The sequence below is a fragment of the Protopterus annectens genome, chromosome 10.part0, assembly GCF_019279795.1.
Source record: "Protopterus annectens isolate FY-2018-M chromosome 10.part0, PAN1.0, whole genome shotgun sequence".
Lineage (NCBI taxonomy): Eukaryota > Metazoa > Chordata > Ceratodontiformes > Protopteridae > Protopterus > Protopterus annectens.
In genome coordinates this window covers 1,243,731,698-1,243,750,539 of record NC_056744.1, presented here as the reverse complement: position 1 = coordinate 1,243,750,539, position 18,842 = coordinate 1,243,731,698, and the positions used below count along the sequence as shown (strand labels likewise).

Below are 18,842 nucleotides of genomic sequence, written 5' to 3'. Positions count from 1 at the left end.
AGAGAAACTACATACATAGAAGATTTAAGGGGGTTCGGCAGCTGAAATGCTACATTTATTTAAATGATTGTTGAATATGTTCAAAAACTGTTTGACATAAAAAGCCAATGACATAATTAATATAAACTTGAATTTTCAAGTTTTTTCTCCCTTCCGTACTGCTATGCAGTTTATCTATTAGTACTCAGACCCCATCACCAATAGTGCATTTATTATTCTACATTTTAACTTCTGCATCTGATGTTCTCTCTTTCATTGCTCCTCATGAATGGATTACAGAACAGTCCTCGGATCCAACTTGGCCATGTTTCTTCAGACTAGGATCCAAGTTTTTAGCTCCTCCCACTACCCACAATGCCCTGCACTCTAACCAAACTCCTCCGCTCTCATTTGCTGCTAGTGGAATCAGACGTGGTCGCCTGAGTCCCAAGCATTTTTGGATATTTTTTTTTTGGGTATCTACCTTTACAGATAAGTGTTCTTTCTTTGCTTGTTAAATTCCTCCCCTGTCCTTTTTAGTGTGTGCATGGAGTTCTTTCAATTTCCCTTCCTTATCTCAAGTTTTAACGTGCTCTGGGTAGCCATTTCTTCTGTTAGGCTCCCCTTCTACTTCTCTTTCTCAGCAAAAAAAAAAAACCCTCCCTTTTTAGTGTTTTTTCCTGTCAGTTTTCTTTTGGGGTTTCCGTCTTGTGTGTGTGTGTGTGTGAGAGTTTGGGAAGTTAGTTTCTTGGGTGATAGCTGATATACCATCCGGATTTAAACAGTGCTTAGAATGTGGATGTAAGTTCCCGCATTCCAATGCACACTCGTGCGTTTACTGCTTGGGTGCAGAGCATCTGCGGTCAGCCCACTCTGTGAAAGCTTTAACCCTAGAGCTATAGCCAGCCACAGAAACCAGTTGATTTTGTAGGGCCTGTTGCCTTCATCTCCAGGGGCTCAAACCCCCCTCTAAGAGCAATATGGGAGCCTCTGACTTCAAGAAGCGCCCTCACAAGTCTTCAAGGGCTTCTTCGGAGCCGCCTGCTAAGGTTGGGAGGCTCTCTGATCTGACTTCTCGGATTGTAGGCCTACTTCAGCTCCAGCAGATCTGAAGCTCTCTTCAAGTCTGTCTGGATCTGTGGTGATCACCAGCTCACCTGATACTGCTGCCCCCTCCACCTCAGATCCTAAGAATTCAAATCCTACGCGAGGGGTCCTACTCCGATCCTGGAGTTTGAGTTGGCTCTGCTCAGTGGTCTACAACAGACTCTCTCCAGGCACTCCAGACCTCCCTCCATGAGTTTCTCCGGATATTCTAGGTTTCTTTCAGAAGCTGACATAGACAGGATGATCAGGAAGACCCTCAAGACTCTGATCTATCTGGGTGTCTTCTTGGCTCCATCCCCCATGGTTCTGCGAGACTCTCCCTTCAAGTCCAGTCTCCTTCTCCAATCTGTGCTTTGGCTTTAGAATCACAGGGTCATGGCTAATCAAGGGATCCGGGGTCACGTGAATGGAGCCTGCCTTGCTGCACTCTGACTGTTGCCTTGACCTTCTGTGTTCTGTTGTTGTCGGATCATAGCAAGTCTCGGATCTGAGAGGTCTCCATTGGGTCTGGGGGGAGGAGATTGGCTCCTGCTTTGTCAGAGCCATCTCTTCCCCTTGGTGCTTTAGGGCTGGACAGTTCGGGCTGATCCTGGTCCTTTCTCCCTCTGTAGCCTCGGTTCCAGTGGAGCTGGGGTGGGATTTTCCAGCTCCTTTGGCGTTCCTAGTGGTAGAAAGGGCTTTCTTTACCCACAGTTATTTGGTCCCTTTGAGCCATGATCCGTCCCCCCAACTTCCTTTGGATCAGAGACTTGTCTGCCATTCCTATCCTGAGACAAGCCCATGCAAACCTATCTGCAAGCACTTCCCTCAGCTGGAGCCCCCTCCTCTTCTGAGACCTCCCCTGAGCATCCCACAGAGGAGATCCCTTGTAAGAGGACATGCAAAAAGAGGCACATTGACTCCCCCTCAGAGTCCATCCCTGAGGATACAGACTTTGATGAAGGGGAGGGATCCACAAGATCGCCACCGGAAGACATCTCCTTCAGAGATATTTTACAGATTCTGTGACAGAGAGGTGGTTGGACAGCCCAACCTCCCTCCTCTGAGGTGTCCATATTTTTGGAGGCCTTCAGGACAGGCCCATCTACATCTTGGGTGGTCCCCTGGTGGACAAGTTGGTGGATTTGGTGTCCAGCCGAGCCTGGAAGGAGCCGGACTTGGTTGAAGTTTTTGTCCCCCCCCCCCCAGGACAGACCTTATTGGGGTAAATGTGTTCCAGTGGATGCCATGGTTGTGGCAGCAGCCACCAAAAAGGAGCTAGCAGAGCTCTACTGTCTATTCACCGAACAAGGAGTCCAGAGCGATGGGCAAGTTTGGGAAGGGTGTTTATGCCTCCACCACCTTCTCGCTGAGGGCATTGAACTACCTGGCACATTTTACCCACTTAGAGGAACCTGGTGAAGGCACCGTAAAATCCACTGCCAATCATTAGTGGACTGAAGTTTCGCTTTGGCGACCCCTAACCAGTAAAAGCTGAAAGACTTTAAGGCAGAGGGACGTGGTGAAAGAGATTTCGGTGAGACTGGCAGAGACCATGTCGTTGGACAATTTCAACAAAATCCCCCCCTCCTCCCCGACTGGCTACTCTTTCTTCCTTGTCCAACTCATCCATGAGGCTGATTTCCCATTCCACTGAAGGTGCCTCTCTGGCAGCCGGCTCAAGCATTGCTGTTTGGAGACATGCCTGGATGAGCACGGAGCCCTTTCAAGTGTCCTTTGTTAACACCCCTTCGATGGATCCTCACTCTTTGATCCATTGGTCCAAGAGACCCTAACCCACAGAGAACAAGAGGGGGGAAGACCTTGTCTGCCATCGGTTCAAGTTCTCCACTCTACAGCGCACCTTTTCTAGAAATCAGCACATTGGAAGGAAAACCCGGTTCCGTAAATCCCAGAGGTCTTCCCAAGATCAATGTGGGTATTCTTCCCCTAGGGGCAGAGTAGGATGTTTTAATGGGAGATGCCATCCCAGAGGCAGAGGGGGGGTTTGCAGAATCAGGCCTTCAGGGTACCCTTCTCTGATAGGTCATTTCAACACTCCTGAGGTGCTCCCTGACTGCTCATCTCTGGAGGCAATCAGGTCAGTTTGCTCTACACCCTACTGCCTGGGCCGATATAACACAGAACAAGTGGGTGCTAGAGAATTCTCCGGAGAGGTTAGAGAGACTCTCTAATGTTCCACCCAGTCAAAGGGAGTTTGCAGTAGCAGAAATTCTAAGCCTACTACAAAAAAAAGAGTCATCCAAGGGATCCCGATCGTGCAAAGAGGACTCAGAACTTACTTTTGCTTCTTTTTAGTGCAAAAGAAAACTGGGGACCTATGATCCATACTGGATCTAAGTAAGTTAAACTTGCTCGTTAAGAAAGCAAAGTTCCAAATGGTGACGATTCCATCCATTCTTCTGCTGCTGCAGAAGGACGATTGGATGTGCTCTGTGGATTTAAAGGAAGTGTACTATCACATCAAAATAGACGAGCACTCCATGAGACATCTGCACTTCTGGCTGGGAGCCAGTAATTTTCAATTCAGTGCTCTGCCCTTTGGACTCACCACAGGCCCTAGGGTGTTTACTAAATGCAGGGTAGTAGTCACAGCTCACCTCAGACTGCAGGGATTCTGGGTGGTCCCTTACCTGAATGACTGGCTCTTTACTGCCCCAAACAGGCATCAGCTAATACAGGCCTGAGATAACTTCTTCAGTCTTGCCAACCATTTGTGGATTACTGTAAATCTGGCAAAGTCAAATGTCATTCGGTTTAATGTTGTAGTATTCTTTACATATGGGTTGTATTCCGCACAACTACCTGACATCCGGTCTGTATACAAAAGCTTAGAGCCACTGCCTGTATGTGGGACATCGCATGAAGGCACAGACGACGTCAGCCATAAAAGGGACGTCTGCACGTGCAATCTTCAGAACTTTTTTGCTGCCATTTGGAAAGGTTGACTTGTACGTTCGGTCTGCCATTGGATATCATTGGTTTTGTCTTTCAACTTCAGATAAGTACTCCGTAGAGGACTTACTTTGTTGCTACTCTCTCTTGTTTTTGTTAATGTCATCCGGGATGGGCAGGTGTAGGTGTGGAAGGCAAATTCCACATGAAGATAGTCACAAGCTTTGTTTGTTTGGTTTAGGGCCTATTCACGACCACTGCTCCTGCTCTGTCAGGTCTTTGTTCCTAAAACATTGCATCTTCTGTCAGTTTTAAATCCCTCCAGCTAAGACCGGAATAACTGGTCAAGAGGAGAAGGTCAACACATGCACCACATCACATGGAACACATAGCCCTCCAGAACACACACCGGCCTTCACATAAAAAAAACAAACCACACACCCACCTTCGAGGAGGCTCTCATTAAAAATCTACCCAAACAGCAGAGACCTCCAAGGCAGAAATGCACTCGACCACCACAACACAACACTAATCACAAGACACATAACTCTCCTAAACAGTGTGCCACTCAACCAAAGCCCCCAAGGCAAAAACAGCATGCCCAACACACTAGTCATAGGTGACTCGACAGTGAGGCACACTGATGTCCCACTCACTAGGTTGAATAAGGAGAAAGTAACAGCTGCCTGTCAGGTGCCAGGATCCGCCACATAACACATGCACTCAGGTCCCGCAACAACAAGTACAAATATGACTCTGTCATTGCACATGTGGGCGTGAATGACCCGAGACGTACCTCTAGACTACATGAAGGAGCTCTCGGATTATGTAGCCCAGGCGGGTATGACCCTAGCCCTGCGCAGCATCCTACCATCACCCAGAATGATACCACAGTACAAGCAGAAAATGATTGATTTCAACAATTGGCTAAGTTTCTGGTGCCATTCTTAGGGGATCCAGTATCTGTCTGCCTGGGATGACATGATCGACAGACCTCGATGCTTTGTCAGAGATGGCCTGCATCTGTCATCTCTGGGCTTCCGGATACTGGCCAAGGCTCTTGCCACCCCTGTAGTCCCTTTTTAGGCAGTATTCCAAAGACTAAATTACCATCGTAATGGATACAAACATGCAATCTGTGGGTCATGCTGCTCAACGCTAGAAGTCTAAATCTCAAAATGCACTCTTTCGAAGCACTCCTTAAAATGGAGAACACTGACGTTTGTGCAGTAACAGAGACCTGGTTCAAGGCAGCAGAAAGCACCCCTGCACTTACCAGGCTGCAACTCCTTCCACACCTTTCGGCCCCAGAACTTGGACCGCAGCTCCACAGGCGGTGATGTTTCCATATTCATAAAGGATGCGCACACCTCCAGACTTTGTAGCCTAACATAACGCATCTGAGAAACATGAGGTGCAGGTAACATTGGATAAGACAGCAATTCAGGTCATAGCCTGCTATAGGTCCTCAACCATGTCCCAAGACTCACACTCCACGTTCCTAAGCACCCTGGAGAATATTAGGGTCCAACTTAACACCCTCATACTGGGCGACTTCAACTACACCTCCATTAACTGGGAAAGCTACTCATATACCAGTACACTTGCTCAATGTTTCCTGGAATTCATTAATTCCAATGTCCTGGACCAGCTCGTTCTTATCCCCACTAGAGGTAGCAATATCTTTGACCTGGTTATTACCAACATGGGCGAACGCTGCTCTACACCAATAGTCAACTCCTCCCTGGTTAGATCCGACCACAAATTAATCACCTTGGATATCCCCACCCACCCCCTGCAAAGAAAGCCGCCATGAAAAACTTCTCCAAAGCTAACTGTGGGCCCCTAAAACAGCGGTGGGTAACTTCACAGCACCAATGCAAATGGAGAATAATTGCATGACCGCCGAATCATACACCAGTACACTATAGAAACATGTATACGAATGCATGGATCTCGCCATACCCAATAAAACCAAGATGCTCTTCTCCAAAAAAGGAAGCCAGTCCGGTGGTCCCCTGCCATAAACAAACTCTACAACAGGAGGAGGAAACTGATGCAGAATAAGGTGAAGTCCCAAGTCTGGAAAAACTCCCTTATCAGCCTCAACAAAAATTTGGGATTCCTCATCAAGTACTCCAAAGCTAGCTATGAAAACAAAACACCAAACGCAATGAAGTCTTGAAATTAAAATTTAAAAACTTTAATAATGAGAAATCAACGTGAGCACTTTTGTTTAATAAAATATAAACTTCATCAGACCCTGGTCTGATGAAGTTTCTGTTTTATTAAATGAGTCTGATGAAGTTTATATTTTATTAAACGAAAGCGCTCGCATTGATTTCTCATTATTAAAGTTTTTAAATTTTAATTTCAAGACTTCCGTTACGTTTGGTTTTGGAGGCACCCATCTCTACCTATCTACCTTTCAGAAGTTGGACTTATTTGTTTTTTGGTTAGCTATGAAAACAGAATTGTAGCAGATAGCAAAGACAACCACAAGGCCTTCTATAGTTATGTAAGGAATCTTCACGGCAATACCCAGATTTTCTCTGAGCTACTGCACAATGGTACCTCCTATAATGAGCCAACAGATATTGCCATTATATTGGCCGACAGATTCAGCGCCAACTTTACCCCTCTTCCACCAATCACAATACGAGTAGATTGCCAGGCACCCAGTATTACTGCTGCACAGGTTAAAACAGCACTATCCAAGGCCAAGAATACAGCTTCTGTGGGACCTGACAATATCCCTGGCTGTGCTCTACATGAACTACAGATTGAAATGGCACGTCAGCTGTATGCCCTGTTCAATCACAGCCTCACCTCAAGCTTTGTCCCTACTGAATGGCACACTGCTACAGTCATTCCTCTCCACAAAGGAGGAGTGACTACAGACCCCGGGAACTATCGCCCCATTAGCCTGATGATATGCAAAGCTATGAAATGCATCATTATGGACCTAATAAACAAGGATATAGGGAATCTCCAAACTTTGGATCTCACACAGTTTGGTTTTGTGAACGGTAGATCATGCCTGCTCAACTTGGTTTACTTTTTGAGTCTGTCACCAGAGCTGTGGATGAAGGCAAGGTGGTTCATACAGCCTACCTTGATCTGGCCAAGGCCTTTGATACCATTCCCCACTCAGGAATCATAGAAAAACTCACTAAGCTAGGCATCAACCCCTATATCACTAGGTGGGTTGCAAACTGGCTCACAGATAGAACCCACAGTGTGAAAGTAGCTGACTCCAAGTCAGACTGCTGACCAGTCATGAGTGGAGTCCCACATGGTTCGGTCCTGGGTCCACTCCTGTTTGGTATCTACTTCTCTGAAGTCCACGCCAACAAGAAGGGTCTCTGGCTGACAAAATTTGCAAATGATTGCAAGGTGAGAATAATTATTAACTCTCCAATTGATGTTGACATCCTACAGACAGGCCTCACTGAGACCAACAACTGGTGTCAGAACCATGGCCTTAAGCTCAATGCCAAAAAAATGTCATCATCTCCTTTGGGAAAAACCCGGTTCCCATGAATTACCACATCAGTGGAGGTCCACTGTACACAGAAGGAGTTATAAGAGATCTGGGAACAAAGGTTGACAGCAGCCTGTCTTTTGACTACCACATTGCCACTGTGGTCAGAAAGTCCTTCTATGTGGCAAATCTCATTACTAAGGGTTTTGCATCCATCTACTCTTCCTTCGTTAGGCCAGTCATCGAGTACATTGCCCCGTTTGGCATGCTCCTCACCAAACACGAGGCCGTAAAAGTACATCACAAAGAGGATCCTAGGCTTTAAACACTTGTCCTGTATGGACAGACTCAAAAAACTCCCAACTATTCTTTGTCTCATATCACCTACTTAGAGGCGATCTCTGCTTGACTTACAAAGCCATGTCTGACCCAGCTCTGTTAGAAATGCTACATCTAAAGAAATCCCAATCCCTCCACATCACATGCTCCAAAGACGTTAACGTCATTACCACAATCAACAGAACATGCTGGAGGGACGAGTTCATAACACAGAAACTGCCCATGCTATGGAACAGACTTCCCATACATGTCAAGCAGAGCACCTCATTGGCCCTCTTCAAGAGAAGTCTTAATGAGAAAATGAGAAATAGAAAATTCACCCCGGGATCACTCCAGTGGCTCTGCTCGACAGAGGCACTGGGAACTAAGGTTGGGTGGCATGATGCCATTGTAGTCCTATTGGCTAGGCTTGTACACACCTATGAGCTTGTTTAGAAAACCAGAGACTCAAATGCATAACTAGGGATGCCATGGAAGGTTCCGGGAGTCCTTCTGAGCCATCTGTGAAGTGGAAGGTCAGCAAAGCTTGGCCTGTATCCTCTTTAGCTGCACCTACTCCCTCCAGCATGCCCCTTGATGTTGATAAAGACCCAGCTGTTCGTTCGGAGATAAGATCCGCTTCTTCAGTGGGTAATGTCATGGAAGCCATCAGGAGTGGGATCCTAGCACATCCAAGGCCATGCAGACATCTGGTTCAGACAAATTGGGGGAGACCACAGCTTATTTCGGAAGACTCATGAACCATTCCTGCCCCTTTGTCTAAGGAAGTGTTGGATGTAAGGCCTACATCTGCCATTTCTCCACAAGAAGAGAAGAATGTTAAAAAGCAAAAGACTTAGGCATTCTAGCATTCTTTCCACTCCTCTGTTGGATTGGGATGTTTTTTTCACAGGGTCTCATTAACGCTGTGATGTCCTTGAGGCCTCCAGCTTTGGCTTCTCCTTTTGCCAACCCGGCTTTCTCCTTGTGTCCTGTGCAGGGGTCTTCTGCAGTGCAGGCTGTAGAATATCAAGCTCATGACACTGATTCTGAGGGGTCTTCTTCAGATGAAGACTGTTCAGCATACTCCATGCAAATTCCTTCCCCTCTGGAATATGCTTCACCAGAGGAAGAGTCTACTAGGGGGATTCTCCCATAGAAGGACTCTTCTTTGGGGAAACTTTTAATAAGATGAGGGGATTATTTAAGTGGGAATCTTCCCAAGTTTCAGAGGAGCAAAAAGATACTATGATCTTCTCCAGTTGGAGTCCTCCTGCTCCTTCAGCAGTCCCTCCAGTCCTCCCAGGTTTCTTAGATGTCTTTGCATCGGCATGTAAAATCCCTGAGTCCCAATACCCTGCTTCTAAAAGACATGATTGTTTTTATAAGGTCCCTGAGGATTGCAAGTTTTTTAAAATGCTCTTCAGTTGATGCAGCTGTGGTCTGAATTACTTCAGACAAATCTCATAATCACCATTTACTAAATTGTTTCCTTCTGACAGAGAAAGTAACATTTTGGAAAGGTTGGGAAAGAAGGTCTGTACTACTTTCACTTTGGCTAACAGAGCTGTTAGTTACCAGGCACATATATTTAGGTATGCTTGGGTCTTGCTTTCTCAGGCTTCCCATGCTCTCCCCCAATTGTCTGACTTAGAGGCTAAGCCACCAACTCTTTCTGTCTTGTCAGCCTCCTCCCAGGTAGCTAGACATTCAATGAAATGTAGTTATGATGCCATAGAAGAAGCTTCTTCTAGAGCAGCAACTTCTGCTTATGTTCTCAGTGTTCTCAGAAGGCATTCCTGTCTACATCTCCAGGCGGGTCTCTGTTAGTATGTCGAAAGCATGGTTCATCGAACCATACTTTGACGAACACACTTTAGCGAAAGTGCATAACATCGAATATGTACTTTCGCTAAAGGAGACTGAAAAAAGGAGAAAACATGCTGTTTGCATGTTTTGTTAGCTGCACTTCAACATATACTGTTGATGTACAGCTAACAAACCTCTTGTGGAGATCGCGGTACAGTGGGGATGAGGGAATATTCCCTTTACCCCATTGTAGTGCGATCTCTGAGTTAGAATATTAAATTAGGGGGGATAGTGGGTGCAGGGGGCCTGCCCCCCTGCAAAATACTGTTTACAGGTTGTTAGTCTGTTTTTTGCCGGTTATGAAAACCGGCTTTTGGGAAAGTGCACATTCGGTATAGTGCACGTTTGCTTTTATGGGCTTCGATGTTGTTAAATCGATGTTGTGTGCTTTCGATTTAACAGCATAGACCCCTCCAGACACTCTCTGATGACATTTAAGGCCAAACTGCTTGATGCTCCTTTGGATAAGTCTTCCCTCTTTGGCAAAGCAGCTGCAGACCTCTTTAAATCACTGAAGGAAAAAGGTAAAAAGGTACAGGATTTGAAACACTTGCTTTTTTCTCCAATTCCCAAATTCCCTAGGAATTTTCCTGCCAAGACTCCTTTTGTCAGGAAAACCTGGTCGCCCCTTCACTTCTACTCCTTTTGGAACTAGGCCACATAAGTCCTCCAGGAGACACCCACAGACTAAGGCTGTTGCTTCTGATGTTCTTTGTGTTTCACTGTTGCAGTCATTACATTTGGGTTATCTGCTTTCATTAGCCATCAGTCGGCTTGATTAACAAAGTCTTGGTTCCTGCGTCGGTTGCTGTCCCTTCTTCCATGACGTCAGGTTGTCAGGGGTATAAAACATGCAGCCGACGCCATTATATCAGTCTTTCTTCCCATGCGGTGCCCGAAACAGAAGCAGTTCACAAGTGCTGGTCGGCCGACTCCTGAAATTTCTGTTTTCAAGTTTCAGAACCAAAGTCTTCAACTAACGCTAAGTACCCTGTTGGAGAAACTTTTTTCGTGCTCCTTACCAATGTCAGTATGTCTTTCGGCTTTTCCTGGTTAGGGGTCACCACAGCGGAACTCCGGTCCGCTAATGATTGGTAGTGGATTTTTATGTACTGGGTTACCAGCCCTGATGCACAACCTTCAACGAAGGCACGCCCCATTCACGTATGCCTCCATACAGAAGACGCTCCAGCTGAGAATCGAATGGGACAATGTCTCTCTATGAGGCGACAACGCTACCGCAGCACCACCACTGCAGTGTCCTTACCGATGTCAGTAGAAGTTAATAATTGTAATTGTATTACTTGTGGAAAGGAAATACCTCACAAAGATTTTCATTCGTACTGTGTTCCTTGCCTAGGCCCTGACCATGATGTACCTTGTTGTCGGTTTTGTGCTTTATTTAATCAGCGCACTATCCATCGTCGGTATATCTTCGCCTCTCAGTATTTCGGTTATCGGTTTAATTATCCAGAAATGTCATCGGTTAGCCATCCGACTACCGGGATTTTGAAAAAACGCAAAGATAAAGACAGAGCCAGTCGCCAGTTTGCCGGTACTCAGTGAGGCGCTTTCGCAGCCCCTGATACCCGCTACTTCTGACTTGCAGGCCTCTAATGAGACCTATTCGGAGTCAGGTATGCCGCGAGATGCTTCAACTGTGGAACCTGCGGATGTCTCTACCTTGGATGGGTCCGGAGCCGCTGTGCAGGCACTAGCTTCTGAGGGTGTATTCAGGCCTATGGACTTGCATATTAAACTGACGCCTCCTTCATTCTGGCCAAAACCTAGAACCATACCTAAGAAACCGACGCCCAGGCCGCATGCTCAGGCCTCTTTGCCTAGAATGGCTGAAGGTCTTATAACTCTAATCAGGGGAAGCCAACCTCCCCCTTCTAAGAGACCCAGGACTGAAGTTGTTTATGAATCTTCTGAACAGGATTCTGATTTTTCTGATGATCTGGATTTGCCCTTATCTACTTATGAGGATTCTGATGCAGAGGACTCTATTCCTTCTGCTTCCCCTCCAGAGGATTTTTCTTTTGGTGAGACCTTACATACTCTAAGGGAACATTTTCTACTGGGAGAGCTAGGATTTTTCTTATTCAAAGAAGAGGCTTATGGATTTCTTACTCCTGTCTCAGCATAGGCCTTTAGCTATACCTCCTGTACTAGACATTGTTGATGATGCCTTTTCAGAATCTAGTTTGGCTCCTGATACTTTGCCTCCTGCTCCCAGAAAATCTGACCGATATTACAGGGTTCCTGATTCACACAAGTTCCTTTTCAAAAATCCTATTGCGGATCCAGAGATTATTTCACAGGGACCCAAGGGCATTAAGGCTTCTACTGATAAAAATCCTACCCCTTGTGATAGAGACTCCAGGGCGCTGGATAGATTGGGTAAGAAGGTTTACACTTCTGCAACCTTGGCCACTAGGGCTTTAAACTGCCAATTTCATATATTAAATTATCAACAGCATGTTATTTGATTGCTTAAACAGAAAATTATTTTGATTCCTGACTGTGCTGAAAATAAAGAATTACAGGATTTAATGCATTCTGCTGAACAGGTTGGAAAACATACTTTGTGGATTTGATTCATTAGAGGCCTCTTGCAGGGCTGCTGTTACTGGGTCTGTGTTCATAAGGCATGCTTGGCTTAAGGAGCAATCTTTGCCTGATCATGTTAAAGCTAAATTGTTGGATGCTCCCTTAAATCAGGACTGCCTGTTTGGCAACAAGGCTGTGGAAGTTCTTAAAAAGATGGAAGATAAAGCTAAATCTATGCAAACTGTTAAAGATTTCTTACATGTTCAGCCTCCTAGATTTAGTAGGCACTGGCCCTCTAAGAATTGGTCCTTTCCAGCCCCTTCCAGGTCTTCTCAAGCCAAACCCAGTCACAGCAGAAACCCCAGGTTTCAGTCCTAGGGACACACAAGAGCAGTGGGGGGTTTCCGCACCCAAATCTTGGAGTAGTAAGACTCCCTCCTATGGAAAACTGTCTCAATGACTTGCTTTTAAAACTTCCACGCACTTACCCAACTGATTGCTCCTTTAGGCGGAAAGATTGGCCTGCAGGCCAAAAACTGGGAACTCATTACCCTGGACAAATGGGTTTTAAATAGTGTCCCAAGGATACAGATTTCACTTCCACACGTTACCAACTCCAAACGGATGGCCAGATCTACCCCCAAATCAGTGGGCAGAGGCCCAAAATCAAGTACTCTCTCTTAAACATGGAGGCTTATACAGTTGGTACCAGAAGGGGAAAAGGGGCAAGGTTTCTATGCAAGACTTTTCCTGGTACCCAGAAAAGGCAATACATGGTATCCTGTTCTGGACCTTTCTACACTGAACACCAAAATTCAAAATGCTGACTCTTCACCAGCTGCTTCACATGCTAGCCAAAGATGCATGGTTGGTAATAGTAGACTTAAAAGAAGCATACCTGCACATCCCTATCAGGGAGTCTTGCAGAAGATACCTACGCTTCAAAGCAGGCTACATGCACTATCAGTTCCCTGCACTGCCTTTTGGCTTATCTACTGCGCCTAGGGTATTCACAAAGTGCCTAGCTCCAGTCATTTCATTTTGCAGGCAAAGAAATATTCAAATATAGCCATACCTAGACGATTGTCTAATTCAGGCAGAAAGCCAGAATATACTTTTGAATCATCTGGCCTTTGTTTAAAGGGTACTGACTTGTCTGGGGTACACCATAAATGAAAAGAAGTCACACCTGGTACCCTGTCAACAAATTACATTCCTGGGAGCAAGCTTGAATACAACTTCCCAGATGGCTTTCCTCACGCCAGAGAAACTGATTCATTTAACAACCTACTTCAAACAAGTGGCCACAAAAACCCAGCTATATCTGCAAGGCAAATACTGCAAGCCTTGGGGTTCATGGCCTCCTGCATTCTTCTGACTCCATATGCAAGGCGACATACGAGGAAACTACAGTGGTATCTCAGAAGCCTATGGTGTCAACATTCACAGGATCTAGAAGCAAGGATTCCCATCATACTTGCCTATGCCTAGAGTTCCTTTGGTGGGCAGAGGCCTGCCACCAAAACAGGGGACTACATTCATACTACCCCCTGCCGCCCAAAGTTTAAGAATAGATGCATCAGACTATGCATGGGGGGCTCAACTGTCAGGGAAGTGCATTCGGGGTAAATGGAACCCAAGTCAAATGCACGTGCACATAAATCAAAAGGAAATGTGAGCTGTACAGAGTGCACTGACTGCCTTCAAGGACCACATTCTTCCAGGACAACTAATGGTAAAGACGGACAACACCACTGTGATGAGGTACATAAACAAGCAGGGGGGTACTCATTCTTACCCCCTCTGCAGACTAGCCATGGCATTGTGGAACACAGCATTGAGCTACCAAGTGAATCTACAAGCTCAATTCCTGCCAGGAAAACTAAATACACTGTCAGATGGACTAAGCAAAAATCTCATGGACCCACACAAGTGGAAACTGGAACCAAAGGTTTTCAACATGTTGACAAGCAAATGGGAGAGCCCAGATATAGACCTATTTGCCTCCCCCCGGAACCATCAATTGGACAAATTTTGCACAAGGATTCCCCACAAGCTAGCTTGGAAAGTGGATGCTCTATCCTTCAGCTGGAAAAGCCCATCAGTTTATGCCTTTCCTCCTCTGCTCTCCAAAGTACTACTAAAGATCAAACAGGACAAGCCAAGGACAATTATAATTCTACCAGACTGGCCTCTCCAGCACTGGCACCCACTCTTGCGCAGAGTGTCACGCTTGGCTCCATGGTACCTGCCTCAGACTCCTTCCCTGTTATCTCAGCAGGAGAACCAGATTCTGCACCCTGAGCTGCAAACCCTGAACCTAGCAGCCTGGCTAATTACCTAATCTCTCCTTTACCATCCCTCAGTAAATTAGTGATGGATATCATTTTAGAGGCAAGGAGGCTCAGTACCAGAAAATCTTATGTTGAAAAATGGAAAATATTTTGTGCCTGGAACCAATCTCAAAGAATGAACGCAGCAGTGCCCAATTTCCCTCAGATTCTACAATACTTGACTAAGATGCTTCATAAGGGCTTGTCCTTTTATTTATTTATTTATTTCAGTTTGATTACTGGGGAGGTCCACTGGGCTTGGGGGCCCATTTTCATTGGAGGCCCGGGGAGAAAAGCTCCAACAAGGAAATACAACAGTTTAAATAGTTTTGATTACAAAAACAGTTTCAATTAACATGCGAAGTCATAGTATGTATTATAGATAACAGGTAGTTACAAAAGAATAAACACTAAATTTCAATTATTGTTGAGGAGGAAAAAAAAGGCTTGCATAATGAAAATACAAGTTTTACTGTTTTGTTCCCTAAGCTAAATAATTTTTAGAAAGGAATAGGAAAGTGAAATAGGAGGAGGTTAGCCTGGAGTAAAGGGAGAAGACTGTTTACGAGTTGTAGGCTGAAGAGTGCAGTTGCAGATTCTGTTTAGATAGCGGTAGGAATGAAGTTGGGTTTTGAAGTTATTAAAGTTGGTACATGTCCTTAGTGATGAGGGCAGGGCATTCCATTTTTTAGCTAGGGTAAAGGATACGAGAAGCTGACCTGCTGGGCGCTGGGGTTTTTGAACTGTGATCAGGTTTAGTTGAGAAGATCTAAGTGGTCTAAGGGGGGTGTAAGGTTGTAGAATATTAGAAAGAGCAGGGCAGTTAGAAGTGTGTAACAATAGTTTGAAGGCTGTGGTGATTTGGATAAAGTTAAGTTGATTGGGAAGTTCGAGCCAGTTTAGAGAGTGAAGGGAGGAGCAGTGATGAGAAGAGGATTTGGCATTTGTGGCAAATCTAGAAATTTTGTTGTAGCATAGTTCCAATTTGGTGGTAAGTGTGGATGAAAGATTAGTGAGCAGGGGGGCTCCATATAAGAGGGGAGGGAAGGAGGTAGGTAGAGGCAAGGGTTAGTCTGGAATGAGGAGAGAGGAAGTGGTTGTTTCTATACAGTAAACCTAGTTTTATGTGTGTTTTTTTGATGTTTAGCTGGATATGGGTATTAAATTTTAGTTGATCACCGATTGTAACACCTAGAAGTTTGGTGGAGGGTACAATTTCGATAGAGGAGTTGCTAAGACTGGTAATGTGAAATTTGTTTATCAAGGGAGGAGGATTTAGAGGGGGAGAAAATGAGGATCTTAGTTTTGTTAGCATTTAGGGAGAGATGATTTTGTAGCATCCAGTTTTCAGTGGTTGAGAAGGCACTTTGAGTTAGGACTTGGAGGTATGTTAGGTTAGAGGCAGAGCAGATCAATGTGGAATCATCAGCATATTGCACAATTTTGGTGTTAGGGATGGCTTTGTGGAAGTCATTAATAAAGATATTGAATAGTAATGGGCCGAGTATGGAACCTTGAGGTACTCCGGTAGGGGTAGGAAGAAAAGTAGAGGTGGATTGGCCCCATCTCACAGCTTGGGACCTGTTTGAAAGGTAGCTGGAGAACCAGGAGAGAGTCTTTGGGCAAAGGTTGAGATTAGATAGGTGATTTAGAAGGTGGGTGTGAGAGATGGTGTCAAAAGCTTTGGATAAATCCAGTAGGACCGTGGATACTATATTACCGGAGTCATGAGCTGAGTGCAAGAAGGAGAGAAGGGCGGTATTAGTACTGTGTCCTGGGCAGAAGCCGTGTTGGGTAGGAGAGAGAAGTTGGTGCTTGGTAAGGAATGGAATGAGTTGCAGGTGGATACATTTTTCTAGGATTTTAGAGATAGGGGAGAGAATGGATATAGGGCGGAAATTTGAGACAGTACAGTTTTTGTCGCCTTTGTGGAGAGGTAGAATGTAAGTGGTACGCCATAGTTTAGGTACATAGGATTCACGTAATGACCTATTAATTAGGATGCTGATAGGTAGAGCAATAGAGTCAGAAGCTATTTTTAGGAAGGAGGATGGAATGTTATCAGGGGCATTGGAGCAGGGCTTTAGTTTATACAGAAGTTTCTTTATTTGGTCGGTAGATACTGGTTTGAGTTTGAAAGAGGAGGGGGGGAGAGCAGATTATGGAAGATTGAGCAGGGAGGGGAGGAAGGTGATTGTTAGTAAATGTCTTGGTTAGCTCAGCGATGGAAGAGGTGAAGAAGGAATTAAATAGTGAGGCTATTTCAAGGTTAGATTTGCTGGTATCTGGACAGGGGTTGTTTTTAGTACCTGGTCTGAGGAGGGAATTGATGGAATTCCAGAATTGTTTGGGGTTTCTAGCATGGTTTTCTTGAAGTTTGATGTAGTAAGACTGTTTATCTTTAATGACTTGTTTCTTGGTTAGGTTTCTTAACTGCTTATACTTGAGGAATATTTCGGGTTGCTTGTGTTTAATGTAGGACTTCCAGGTTTTATCCCTTTGGGGCATTATCTTTTTTGTGTCTTTGGTGAGCCAAAGGGAGGTATTTGCTTTAATTCTTTTTGTTCTTGTTGGAGCTAGAGAGTTAAGGACGGTTAAGAATGTTGAATTGAAATAGTTGACGGCTTTGTCTAATGGTAATATTTTTAGAGGGTTCCAGTTGGTGAGTTTAAGAGAGTCAGAGAAAAAGTAGGGTTGAAGTTGGAGAGGTTTCGAGTGTGAGTGTAGTGGTGAAAGTGTGGGGAGGTGGGAGTAGCTCGAATGGAGTAGGCAGGGAGGTGGTCTCCTAATGGGTCAGGAGTGATGCCAGATTTTATAACTTTGTTTGGATGAGATACTAGAATCCAGTCAAGTATGGAGCTAGGGGGATTAGCTTTGTTAGGTCTGGTAATGGAGTTAATAAGTTGGGAGAAGTTAAATAGGTTGATAGTTATTGTGGGATTTGGGTTAGAGATTTTTCCCCAGTCAATATTTACATCACCCAAAATGTAGGATGTGATAGTGTTCAATCTCGCCGTTTGTTCTTACACATGGGTTCGGAGCCGATCCTCGGCTCCGTGCCGGCCTCTTGCAAGCTCTGCATCGAGAAGAAGCTCGAGACAATCTAATACCCACAATCCCCCTCTGCCTTTACCTCAGATCTAGTTTGCCGCTGCTGCATACACATCGTTGGGAGCTAGCTCGAGAGTTTCTAAGCTAAGATATAACTTTTTTTGTTGTATTTTATTAAGAATTCTATTCTAGTTGATATTATCTGTATTAACAAGTGTGATTGTGTTGTGGTTCCGTAATTCTTTGGTACCGTTAACCTTATTTTCGGTATTTTTGTATCGGGGCCTACACCCTTCACATCTACCATATTGAGACAAATTTATACCGGATTTGACATTTACCTGATTGTGACTAATTTTTATCGGATTTGACTGTGTTTTTCTGGAGTTGTATATTATTCTACTATGTCGGAGAAGGCAAAGTCTGGTTTCAAGCGTTGTCAGTGTGGCCAAAAAATGTCGGTCACTGACAACCATAGTTCCTGCGTCTACTGCCTTGGCCCTCTCCACTTACAAGAGGATTGCTCCATCTGTCACTCTTTTAGTGGGAGGGTCATGACAGATAGGCGCAGGAAACTGATGGACAGAGGTCTATTGAAACCGGCTTTCCAAGAGGCTTTGGATGCTTCTGACCAGGCATCGAAGTCCTCTAAGGAATCGAAGACGACGGAGCCTAAGTCATCGGCTCCGAGCTCTTCTTCAAAGGTTAGATCACCGGTTCCACAGACTTCGGGCCGAGTGTTCAACTGGTGTCGGTTCCTGAGCCTCGAGTCTTGGAACCGGTGATGGAGCTCCCTCCTTCGCCATATTGAGGTCGGCTCCGTCTTCGGTTCCTTGACCCGCTCTTCCTCCAAACTTCGGATGTCGATGTGGATCGTGGTGCAGAAGTTGTTGGAGCATTCGGCCCTCTCTAAACTTATTTGGTTTCCACCCAGTTGGTGTCGAAACTTGAAGGCCTTCCTGTATCTCCATCCATTCCTCCTCCGAGACCGATTCAGTCTTTGGAGCCGGAAGAGGCTGATCTGCTGATTGTGGAGCACTCGGGTCCAGAACCGTCCTTTCTCGGTCTGTTCCCTCACCTCGACTCCGTCGGACCCGGTACCGGAGTCTCGAGCCGACGGTCTGTTCTTGGTTCCGGGGCGAGTCGAACCGACGCGCCGGTTCCGACTCTCCCTCGGGCCTCGCACGGATCGATTCGCTCCGTCCTCGGGTCGATGCCTTCGTGCCCGTGTCGGGATTCTTCCCATTTCTTGA

General features: G+C 45.4%; 1 protein-coding gene across 1 annotated transcript in view; it reads left to right on the top strand.

Annotated features, from left to right (window-relative positions):
• COP1 (COP1 E3 ubiquitin ligase) overlaps positions 1-18,842 on the top strand; it is a 1,660,397-nt gene that overhangs the window by 701,251 nt on the left and 940,304 nt on the right. The gene's annotated exons all lie outside the window — the stretch shown is intronic.